The sequence below is a fragment of the Vidua macroura genome, unplaced genomic scaffold (assembly GCF_024509145.1).
Source record: "Vidua macroura isolate BioBank_ID:100142 unplaced genomic scaffold, ASM2450914v1 whyUn_scaffold_122, whole genome shotgun sequence".
Classification (NCBI taxonomy): domain Eukaryota; kingdom Metazoa; phylum Chordata; class Aves; order Passeriformes; family Viduidae; genus Vidua; species Vidua macroura.
Genome location: NW_026530544.1, coordinates 176,265 through 187,048, shown reverse-complemented (window position 1 = coordinate 187,048; position 10,784 = coordinate 176,265).

Sequence of the window (10,784 nt, the reverse complement as noted above, 5' to 3'; positions counted from 1 at the left end):
CTTGGGACTGTCAGGGCAGCACAGGTTTGAGCTGGGGTCAGCTTGGGTCTGCGACACATCTTCGATCGTTTGGATTTTTGGAGGTGTCCGGCCACTCAATGCCACAGGCCCCTGGAGACACAGACCGGTCCTTTTCCCTTGGAAATAAAAGTGACCAGCCCAGGTTCCTGATGTCAGTTTGTAGGGTTTCCTTGGGACTGTCAGGGCAGCACAGGTTTGAGGTGGGGGCAGCTTGGGTCTGCGACACATCTTCGATCGTTTGGATTTTTGGAGGTGTCCGGCCACTTCAGGGCCACAGGCCTCTGGAGACACAGACCGGTCCTTTTCCCTGGGAAAGAAAAGTGGCCAGCCCAGGTTCCTGATGTCAGTTTGTAGGGTTCCCTTGGGACTGTCAGGGCAGCACAGGTTTGAGGTGGGGGCAGCTTGGGTCTGCGACACATCTTCGATCGTTTGGATTTTTGGAGGCGTCGGGCCACTCAATGCCACAGGCCCCTGGAGACACAGACCGGTCCTTTTTCCTTAGGAAATAAAAGTGGCCAGCCCAGGTTCCTGATGTCAGTTTGTAGGGTTCCCTTGGGACTGTCAGGGCAGCACAGGTTTGAGGTGGGGGCAGCTTGGGTCTGCAACACATCTTCGATCGTTTGGATTTTTGGAGGTGTCCGGCCACTTCAGGGCCACAGGTCCCTGGAGACACAGACCGGTCCTTTTCCCTGGGAAAGAAAAGTGGCCAGCCCAGGTTCCTGATGTCAGTTTGTAGGGTTCCCTTGGGACTGTCAGGGCAGCACAGGTTTGAGGTGGGGGCAGCTTGGGTCTGCAACACATCTTCGATCGTTTCGATTTTTGGAGGTGTCCGGCCAGTCAGGGCCACAGGCCCCTGGATGCAAAGATCAGCCTTTTTCCCTGGGAAAGAGAAGTGGCCAGCCCAGGTTCCTGATGTCAGTTTGTAGGGTTCCCTTGGGACTGTCAGGGCAGCACAGGTTTGAGGTGGGGGCAGCTTGGGTCTGCGACACATCTTCGATCGTTTGGATTTTTGGAGGTGTCCGGCCACTTCAGGGCCACAGGCCCCTGGAGGCAAAGATCAGCCTTTTTCCCTGGGAAAGAAAAGTGGCCAGCCCAGGTTCCTGATGTCAGTTTGTAGGGTTCCTTTGGGACTGTCAGGGCAGCACAGGTTTGAGGTGGGGGCAGCTTGGGTCTGCGACACATCTTCGATCGTTTGGATTTTTGGAGGTGTCCGGCCACTTCAGGGCTACAGGCCCCTGGAGAAAAAGACTGGTCCTTTTCCCTGGGAAAGAAAAGTGGCCAGCCCAGGTTCCTGATGTCAGTTTGTAGGGTTCCCTTGGGACTGTCAGGGCAGCACAGGTTTGAGGTGGGGGAAGCTTGGGTCTGCGATACATCTTCGATCGTTTGGATTTTTGGAGGTGTCCGGCCCCTTCAGGGCCACAGGCCTCTGAATGCAAAGATCAGCCTTTTTCCTTGGGAAAGAAAAGTGGCCAGCCCAGGTTCCTGATGTCAGTTTGTAGGGTTCCCTTGGGACTGTCAGGGCAGCACAGGTTTGAGGTGGGGGCAGCTTGGGTCTGCGACACATCTTCAATCGTTTGGATTTTTGGAGGTGTCCGGCCACTCAGGGCCACAGGCCCCTGGAGGCAAATATCAGCCTTTTTCCTTGGGAAAGAAAAGTGGCCAGCCCAGGTTCCTGATGTCAGTTTGTAGGGTTCCCTTGGGACTGTCAGGGCAGCACAGGTTTGAGCTGGGGGCAGCTTGGGTCTGCGACACATCTTCGATCGTTTGGATCTTTGGAGGTGTCCGGCCACTTCAGGGCCACAGGCCCTTGGAGGCAAAGATCAGCCTTTTTCCCTGGGAAAGAAAAGTGGCCAGCCCAGGTTCCTGATGTCAGTTTGTAGGGTTCCCTTGGGACTGTCAGGGCAGCACAGGTTTGAGGTGGGGGCAGCTTGGGTCTGCGACACATCTTCGATCGTTTGGATTTTTGGAGGTGTCCGGCCACTTCAGGGCCACAGGCCCCTGGAGGCAAAAATCAGCCTTTTTCCCTGGGAAAGAAAAGTGGCCAGCCCAGGTTCCTGATGTCAGTTTGTAGGGTTCCTTTGGGACTGTCAGGGCAGCACAGGTTTGAGGTGGGGGCAGCTTGGGTCTGCGACACATCTTCGATCGTTTGGATTTTTGGAGGTGTCCGGCCACTTCAGGGCCACAGGCCCCTGGAGGCAAAGATCAGCCTTTTTCCCTGGGAAAGAAAAGTGGCCAGCCCAGGTTCCTGATGTCAGTTTGTAGGGTTCCTTTGGGACTGTCAGGGCAGCACAGGTTTGAGGTGGGGGCAGCTTGGGTCTGCGACACATCTTCGATCGTTTGGATTTTTGGAGGTGTCCGGCCACTTCAGGGCTACAGGCCCCTGGAGAAAAAGACTGGTCCTTTTCCCTGGGAAAGAAAAGTGGCCAGCCCAGGTTCCTGATGTCAGTTTGTAGGGTTCCCTTGGGACTGTCAGGGCAGCACAGGTTTGAGGTGGGGGCAGCTTGGGTCTGCGACACATCTTCGATCGTTTGGATTTTTGGAGGTGTCCGGCCACTTCAGGGCCACAGGCCCCTGGAGACAAAGACAGGTCCTTTTCCCTGGGAAAGAAAAGTGGCCAGCCCAGGTTCCTGATGTCAGTTTGTAGGGTTCCCTTGGGACTGTCAGGGCAGCACAGGTTTGAGGTGGGGGCAGCTTGGGTCTGCGACACATCTTCGATCGTTTGGATTTTTGGAGGTGTCCGGCCACTCAATGCCACAGGCCACTGGAGACACAGACCGGTCCTTTTTCCTTGGGAAATAAAAGTGGCCAGCCCAGGTTCCTGATGTCAGTTTGTAGGGTTCCCTTGGGACTGTCAGGGCAGCACAGGTTTGAGGTGGGGGCAGCTTGGGTCTGCGACACATCTTCGATCGTTTGGATTTTTGGAGGTGTCCGGCCACTTCAGGGCCACAGGCCCCTGGAGACACAGACCGGTCCTTTTCCCTGGGAAAGAAAAGTGGCCAGCCCAGGTTCCTGATGTCAGTTTGTAGGGTTCCCTTGGGACTGTCAGGGCAGCACAGGTTTGAGGTGGGGGCAGTTTGTGTCTGCGACACATCTTCGATCGTTTGGATTTTTGGAGGTGTCCGGCCACTTCAGGGCCACAGGCCCCTGGAGACACAGACCGGTCCTTTTTCCTTGGGAAAGAAAAGTGGCCAGCCCAGGTTCCTGATGTCAGTTTGTAGGGTTCCCTTGGGACTGTCAGGGCAGCACAGGTTTGAGGTGGGGGCAGCTTGGGTCTGCAACACATCTTCGATCGTTTGGATTTTTGGAGGTGTCCGGCCACTTCAGGGCCACAGGCCCCTGGAGACAAAGACTGGTCCTTTTCCCTGGGAAAGAAAAGTGGCCAGCCCAGGTTCCTGATGTCAGTTTGTAGGGTTCCCTTGGGACTGTCAGGGCAGCACAGGTTTGAGGTGGGGGCAGCTTGGGTCTGCAACACATCTTCGATCGTTTCGATTTTTGGAGGTGTCCGGCCAGTCAGGGCCACAGGCCCCTGGAGGCAAAGATCAGTCTTTTTCCCTGGGAAAGAAAAGTGGCCAGCCCAGGTTCCTGATGTCAGTTTGTAGGGTTCCCTTGGGACTGTCAGGGCAGCACAGGTTTGAGCTGGGGGCAGCTTGGGTCTGCGACACATCCTCGATCGTTTGGATTTTTGGAGGTGTCCGGCCACTCAGGGCCACAGGCCCCTGGAGACAAAGACCGGTCCTTTTCCCTTGGAAATAAAAGTGACCAGCCCAGGTTCCTGATGTCAGTTTGTAGGGTTTCCTTGGGACTGTCAGGGCTGCACAGGTTTGAGGTGGGGGCAGCTTGGGTCTGCGACACATCTTCGATCGTTTGGATTTTTGGAGGTGTCCGGCCACTTCAGGGCCACAGGCCCCTGGAGGCAAAGATCAGCCTTTTTCCCTGGGAAAGAAAAGTGGCCAGCCCAGGTTCCTGATGTCAGTTTGTAGGGTTCCTTTGGGACTGTCAGGGCAGCAGAGGTTTGAGGTGGGGGCAGCTTGGGTCTGCGACACATCTTCGATCGTTTGGATTTTTGGAGGTGTCCGGCCCCTTCAGGGCCACAGGCCTCTGAAGGCAAAGATCAGCCTTTTTCCTTGGGAAAGAAAAGTGGCCAGCCCAGGTTCCTGATGTCAGTTTGTAGGGTTCCCTTGGGACTGTCAGGGCAGCACAGGTTTGAGGTGGGGGCAGCTGGGGTCTGCGACACATCTTCAATCGTTTGGATTTTTGGAGGTGTCCGGCCACTCAGGGCCACAGGCCCCTGGAGGCAAATATCAGCCTTTTTCCTTGGGAAAGAAAAGTGGCCAGCCCAGGTTCCTGATGTCAGTTTGTAGGGTTCCCTTGGGACTGTCAGGGCAGCACAGGTTTGAGGTGGGGGCAGCTTGGGTCTGCGACACATCTTCGATCGTTTGGATCTTTGGAGGTGTCCGGCCACTTCAGGGCCACAGGCCCTTGGAGGCAAAGATCAGCCTTTTTCCCTGGGAAAGAAAAGTGGCCAGCCCAGGTTCCTGATGTCAGTTTGTAGGGTTCCTTTGGGACTGTCAGGGCAGCACAGGTTTGAGGTGGGGGCAGCTTGGGTCTGCGACACATCTTCGATCGTTTGGATTTTTGGAGGTGTCCGGCCACTTCAGGGCTACAGGCCCCTGGAGAAAAAGCCTGGTCCTTTTCCCTGGGAAAGAAAAGTGGCCAGCCCAGGTTCCTGATGTCAGTTTGTAGAGTTCCCTTGGGACTGTCAGGGCAGCACAGGTTTGAGCTGGGGGCAGCTTGGGTCTGCGATATATCTTCGATCGTTTGGATTTTTGGAGGTGTCCGGCCCCTTCAGGGCCACAGGCCTCTGAAGGCAAAGATCAGCCTTTTTCCTTGGGAAAGAAAAGTGGCCAGCCCAGGTTCCTGATGTCAGTTTGTAGGGTTCCCTTGGGACTGTCAGGGCAGCACAGGTTTGAGGTGGGGGCAGCTTGGGTCTGCGACACATCTTCGATCGTTTGGATTTTTGGAGGTGTCCGGCCACTCAGGGCCACAGGCCCCTGGAGGCAAATATCAGCCTTTTTCCTTGGGAAAGAAAAGTGGCCAGCCCAGGTTCCTGATGTCAGTTTGTAGGGTTCCCTTGGGACTGTCAGGGCAGCACAGGTTTGAGGTGGGGGCAGCTTGGGTCTGCGACACATCTTCAATCGTTTGGATTTTTGGAGGTGTCCGGCCAGTCAGGGCCACAGGTCCCGGGAGACACAGACCGCTCCTTTTCCTTGGGAAAGAAAAGTGGCCAGCCCAGGTTCCTGATGTCAGTTTGTAGGGTTCCCTTGGGACTGTCAGGGTAGCACAGGTTTGAGCTGGGGGCAGCTTGGGTCTGCGACACATCTTCGATCGTTTGGATTTTTGGAGGTGTCCGGCCAGTCAGGGCCACAGGCCCCTGGAGGCAAAGATCTGCCTTTTTACTTGGGAAATAAAAGTGGCCAGCCCAGGTTCCTGATGTCAGTTTGTAGGGTTCCCTTGGGACTGTCAGGGCAGCACAGGTTTGAGGTGGGGGCAGCTTGGGTCTGCGACACATCTTCGATCGTTTGGATTTTTGGAGGTGTCCGGCCACTTCAGGGCCACAGGCCCCTGGAGACACAGACCGGTCCTTTTCCCTTGGAAAGAAAAGTGGCCAGCCCAGGTTCCTGATGTCAGTTTGTAGGGTTCCCTTGGGACTGTCAGGGCAGCACAGGTTTGAGGTGGGGGCCGCTTGGGTCTGCGACACATCTTCGATCGTTTGGATTTTTGGAGGTGTCCGGCCACTCAGGGCCACAGGCCCCTGGAGGCAAATATCAGCCTTTTTCCTTGGGAAAGAAAAGTGGCCAGCCCAGGTTCCTGATGTCAGTTTGTAGGGTTCCCTTGGGACTGTCAGGGCAGCACAGGTTTGATGTGGGGGCAGCTTGGGTCTGCGACACATCTTCGATCGTTTGGATTTTTGGAGGTGTCCGGCCTCTTCAGGGCCACAGGCCCCTGGAGACAAAGACCGGTCCTTTTCCCTGGGAAAGAAAAGTGGCCAGCCCAGGTTCCTGATGTCAGTTTGTAGGATTTTCTTGGGACTGTCAGGGCAGCACAGGTTTGAGGTGGGGGCAGCTTGGGTCTGCGACACATCTTTGATCGTTTGGATTTTTGGAGGTGTCCGGCCTCTTCAGGGCCACAGGCCCCTGGAGACAAAGACCGGTCCTTTTTCCTGGGAAAGAAAAGTGGCCAGCCCAGGTTCCTGATGTCAGTTTGTAGGGTTCCCTTGGGACTGTCAGGGCAGCACAGGTTTGAGGTGGGGGCAGCTTGCGTCTGCAACACATCTTCGATCGTTTGGATTTTTGGAGGTGTCTGGCCACTCAATGCCACAGGCCCCTGGAGACACAGACCGGTCCTTTTTCCCTGGGAAAGAAAAGTGGCCAGCCCAGGTTCCTGATGTCAGTTTGTAGGGTTCCCTTGGGACTGTCAGGGCAGCACAGGTTTGAGGTGGGGGCAGCTTGGGTCTGCGACACATCCTCGATTGTTTGGATTTTTGGAGGTGTCCAACCACTTAGGTCCACAGGCCCCTGGAGACAAAGACCGGTCCTTTTCCCTGGGAAAGAAAAGTGGCCAGCCCAGGTTCCTGATGTCAGTTTGTAGGGTTCCCTTGGGACTGTCAGGGCAGCACAGGTTTGAGCTGGGGTCAGCTTGGGTCTGCGACACATCTTCGATCGTTTGGATTTTTGGAGGTGTCCGGCCACTCAATGCCACAGGCCCCTGGAGACACAGACCGGTCCTTTTCCCTTGGAAATAAAAGTGACCAGCCCAGGTTCCTGATGTCAGTTTGTAGGGTTTCCTTGGGACTGTCAGGGCAGCACAGGTTTGAGGTGGGGGCAGCTTGGGTCTGCGACACATCTTCGATCGTTTGGATTTTTGGAGGTGTCCGGCCACTTCAGGGCCACAGGCCTCTGGAGACACAGACCGGTCCTTTTCCCTGGGAAAGAAAAGTGGCCAGCCCAGGTTCCTGATGTCAGTTTGTAGGGTTCCCTTGGGACTGTCAGGGCAGCACAGGTTTGAGGTGGGGGCAGCTTGGGTCTGCGACACATCTTCGATCGTTTGGATTTTTGGAGGCGTCGGGCCACTCAATGCCACAGGCCCCTGGAGACACAGACCGGTCCTTTTTCCTTAGGAAATAAAAGTGGCCAGCCCAGGTTCCTGATGTCAGTTTGTAGGGTTCCCTTGGGACTGTCAGGGCAGCACAGGTTTGAGGTGGGGGCAGCTTGGGTCTGCAACACATCTTCGATCGTTTGGATTTTTGGAGGTGTCCGGCCACTTCAGGGCCACAGGTCCCTGGAGACACAGACCGGTCCTTTTCCCTGGGAAAGAAAAGTGGCCAGCCCAGGTTCCTGATGTCAGTTTGTAGGGTTCCCTTGGGACTGTCAGGGCAGCACAGGTTTGAGGTGGGGGCAGCTTGGGTCTGCAACACATCTTCGATCGTTTCGATTTTTGGAGGTGTCCGGCCAGTCAGGGCCACAGGCCCCTGGATGCAAAGATCAGCCTTTTTCCCTGGGAAAGAGAAGTGGCCAGCCCAGGTTCCTGATGTCAGTTTGTAGGGTTCCCTTGGGACTGTCAGGGCAGCACAGGTTTGAGGTGGGGGCAGCTTGGGTCTGCGACACATCTTCGATCGTTTGGATTTTTGGAGGTGTCCGGCCACTTCAGGGCCACAGGCCCCTGGAGGCAAAGATCAGCCTTTTTCCCTGGGAAAGAAAAGTGGCCAGCCCAGGTTCCTGATGTCAGTTTGTAGGGTTCCTTTGGGACTGTCAGGGCAGCACAGGTTTGAGGTGGGGGCAGCTTGGGTCTGCGACACATCTTCGATCGTTTGGATTTTTGGAGGTGTCCGGCCACTTCAGGGCTACAGGCCCCTGGAGAAAAAGACTGGTCCTTTTCCCTGGGAAAGAAAAGTGGCCAGCCCAGGTTCCTGATGTCAGTTTGTAGGGTTCCCTTGGGACTGTCAGGGCAGCACAGGTTTGAGGTGGGGGCAGCTTGGGTCTGCGACATATCTTCGATCGTTTGGATTTTTGGAGGTGTCCGGCCACTCAGGTCCACAGGCCCCTGGAGACACAGACCTGTCCTGTTCCCTGGGAAAGAAAAGTGGCCAGCCCAGGTTCCTGATGTCAGTTTGTAGGGTTCCCTTGGGACTGTCAGGGCAGCACAGGTTTGAGGTGGGGGCAGTTTGTGTCTGCGACACATCTTCGATCGTTTGGATTTTTGGAGGTGTCCGGCCACTCAGGGCCACAGGCCCCTGGAGACAAAGATCAGCCTTTTTCCTTGGGAAAGAAAAGTGGCCAGCCCAGGTTCCTGATGTCAGTTTGTAGGGTTCCCTTGGGACTGTCAGGGCAGCACAGGTTTGAGGTGGGGGCAGCTTGGGTCTGCAACACATCCTGTATCGTTTGGATTTTTGGAGGTGTCCGGCCACTCAGGGCCACAGGCCCCTGGAGACACAGACCGGTCCTTTTCCCTGGGAAAGAAAAGTGGCCAGCCCAGGTTCCTGATGTCAGTTTGTAGGGTTCCCTTGGGACTGTCAGGGCAGCACAGGTTTGAGGTGGGGGCAGCTTGGGTCTGCGACACATCTTCGATCGTTTGGATTTTTGGAGGTGTCCGGCCACTTCAGGGCCACAGGCCCCTGGAGGCAAAAATCAGCCTTTTTCCCTGGGAAAGAAAAGTGGCCAGCCCAGGTTCCTGATGTCAGTTTGTAGGGTTCCTTTGGGACTGTCAGGGCAGCACAGGTTTGAGGTGGGGGCAGCTTGGGTCTGCGACACATCTTCGATCGTTTGGATTTTTGGAGGTGTCCGGCCACTTCAGGGCCACAGGCCCCTGGAGGCAAAGATCAGCCTTTTTCCCTGGGAAAGAAAAGTGGCCAGCCCAGGTTCCTGATGTCAGTTTGTAGGGTTCCTTTGGGACTGTCAGGGCAGCACAGGTTTGAGGTGGGGGCAGCTTGGGTCTGCGACACATCTTCGATCGTTTGGATTTTTGGAGGTGTCCGGCCACTTCAGGGCTACAGGCCCCTGGAGAAAAAGACTGGTCCTTTTCCCTGGGAAAGAAAAGTGGCCAGCCCAGGTTCCTGATGTCAGTTTGTAGGGTTCCCTTGGGACTGTCAGGGCAGCACAGGTTTGAGGTGGGGGCAGCTTGGGTCTGCGATATATCTTCGATCGTTTGGATTTTTGGAGGTGTCCGGCCCCTTCAGGGCCACAGGCCTCTGAAGGCAAAGATCAGCCTTTTTCCTTGGGAAATAAAAGTGGCCAGCCCAGGTTCCTGATGTCAGTTTGTAGGGTTCCCTTGGGACTGTCAGGGCAGCACAGGTTTGAGCTGGGGGCAGCTTGGGTCTGCGACACATCTTCGATCGTTTGGATCTTTGGAGGTGTCCGGCCACTTCAGGGCCACAGGCCCTTGGAGGCAAAGATCAGCCTTTTTCCCTGGGAAAGAAAAGTGGCCAGCCCAGGTTCCTGATGTCAGTTTGTAGGGTTCCCTTGGGACTGTCAGGGCAGCACAGGTTTGAGGTGGGGGCAGCTTGGGTCTGCGACACATCTTCGATCGTTTGGATTTTTGGAGGTGTCCGGCCACTTCAGGGCCACAGGCCCCTGGAGGCAAAAATCAGCCTTTTTCCCTGGGAAAGAAAAGTGGCCAGCCCAGGTTCCTGATGTCAGTTTGTAGGGTTCCTTTGGGACTGTCAGGGCAGCACAGGTTTGAGGTGGGGGCAGCTTGGGTCTGCGACACATCTTCGATCGTTTGGATTTTTGGAGGTGTCCGGCCACTTCAGGGCCACAGGCCCCTGGAGGCAAAGATCAGCCTTTTTCCCTGGGAAAGAAAAGTGGCCAGCCCAGGTTCCTGATGTCAGTTTGTAGGGTTCCTTTGGGACTGTCAGGGCAGCACAGGTTTGAGGTGGGGGCAGCTTGGGTCTGCGACACATCTTCGATCGTTTGGATTTTTGGAGGTGTCCGGCCACTTCAGGGCTACAGGCCCCTGGAGAAAAAGACTGGTCCTTTTCCCTGGGAAAGAAAAGTGGCCAGCCCAGGTTCCTGATGTCAGTTTGTAGGGTTCCCTTGGGACTGTCAGGGCAGCACAGGTTTGAGGTGGGGGCAGCTTGGGTCTGCGATATATCTTCGATCGTTTGGATTTTTGGAGGTGTCCGGCCCCTTCAGGGCCACAGGCCTCTGAAGGCAAAGATCAGCCTTTTTCCTTGGGAAAGAAAAGTGGCCAGCCCAGGTTCCTGATGTCAGTTTGTAGGGTTCCCTTGGGACTGTCAGGGCAGCACAGGTTTGAGGTGGGGGCAGCTTGGGTCTGCGACACATCTTCGATCGTTTGGATTTTTGGAGGTGTCCGGCCACTCAGGGCCACAGGCCCCTGGAGGCAAATATCAGCCTTTTTCCTTGGGAAAGAAAAGTGGCCAGCCCAGGTTCCTGATGTCAGTTTGTAGGGTTCCCTTGGGACTGTCAGGGCAGCACAGGTTTGAGGTGGGGGCAGCTTGGGTCTGCGACACATCTTCGATCGTTTGGATTTTTGGAGGTGTCCGGCCAGTCAGGGCCACAGGTCCCGGGAGACACAGACCGCTCCTTTTCCTTGGGAAAGAAAAGTGGCCAGCCCAGGTTCCTGATGTCAGTTTGTAGGGTTCCCTTGGGACTGTCAGGGTAGCACAGGTTTGAGCTCGGGGCAGCTTGGGTCTGCGACACATCTTCGATCGTTTGGATTTTTGGAGGTGTCCGGCCAGTCAGGGCCAC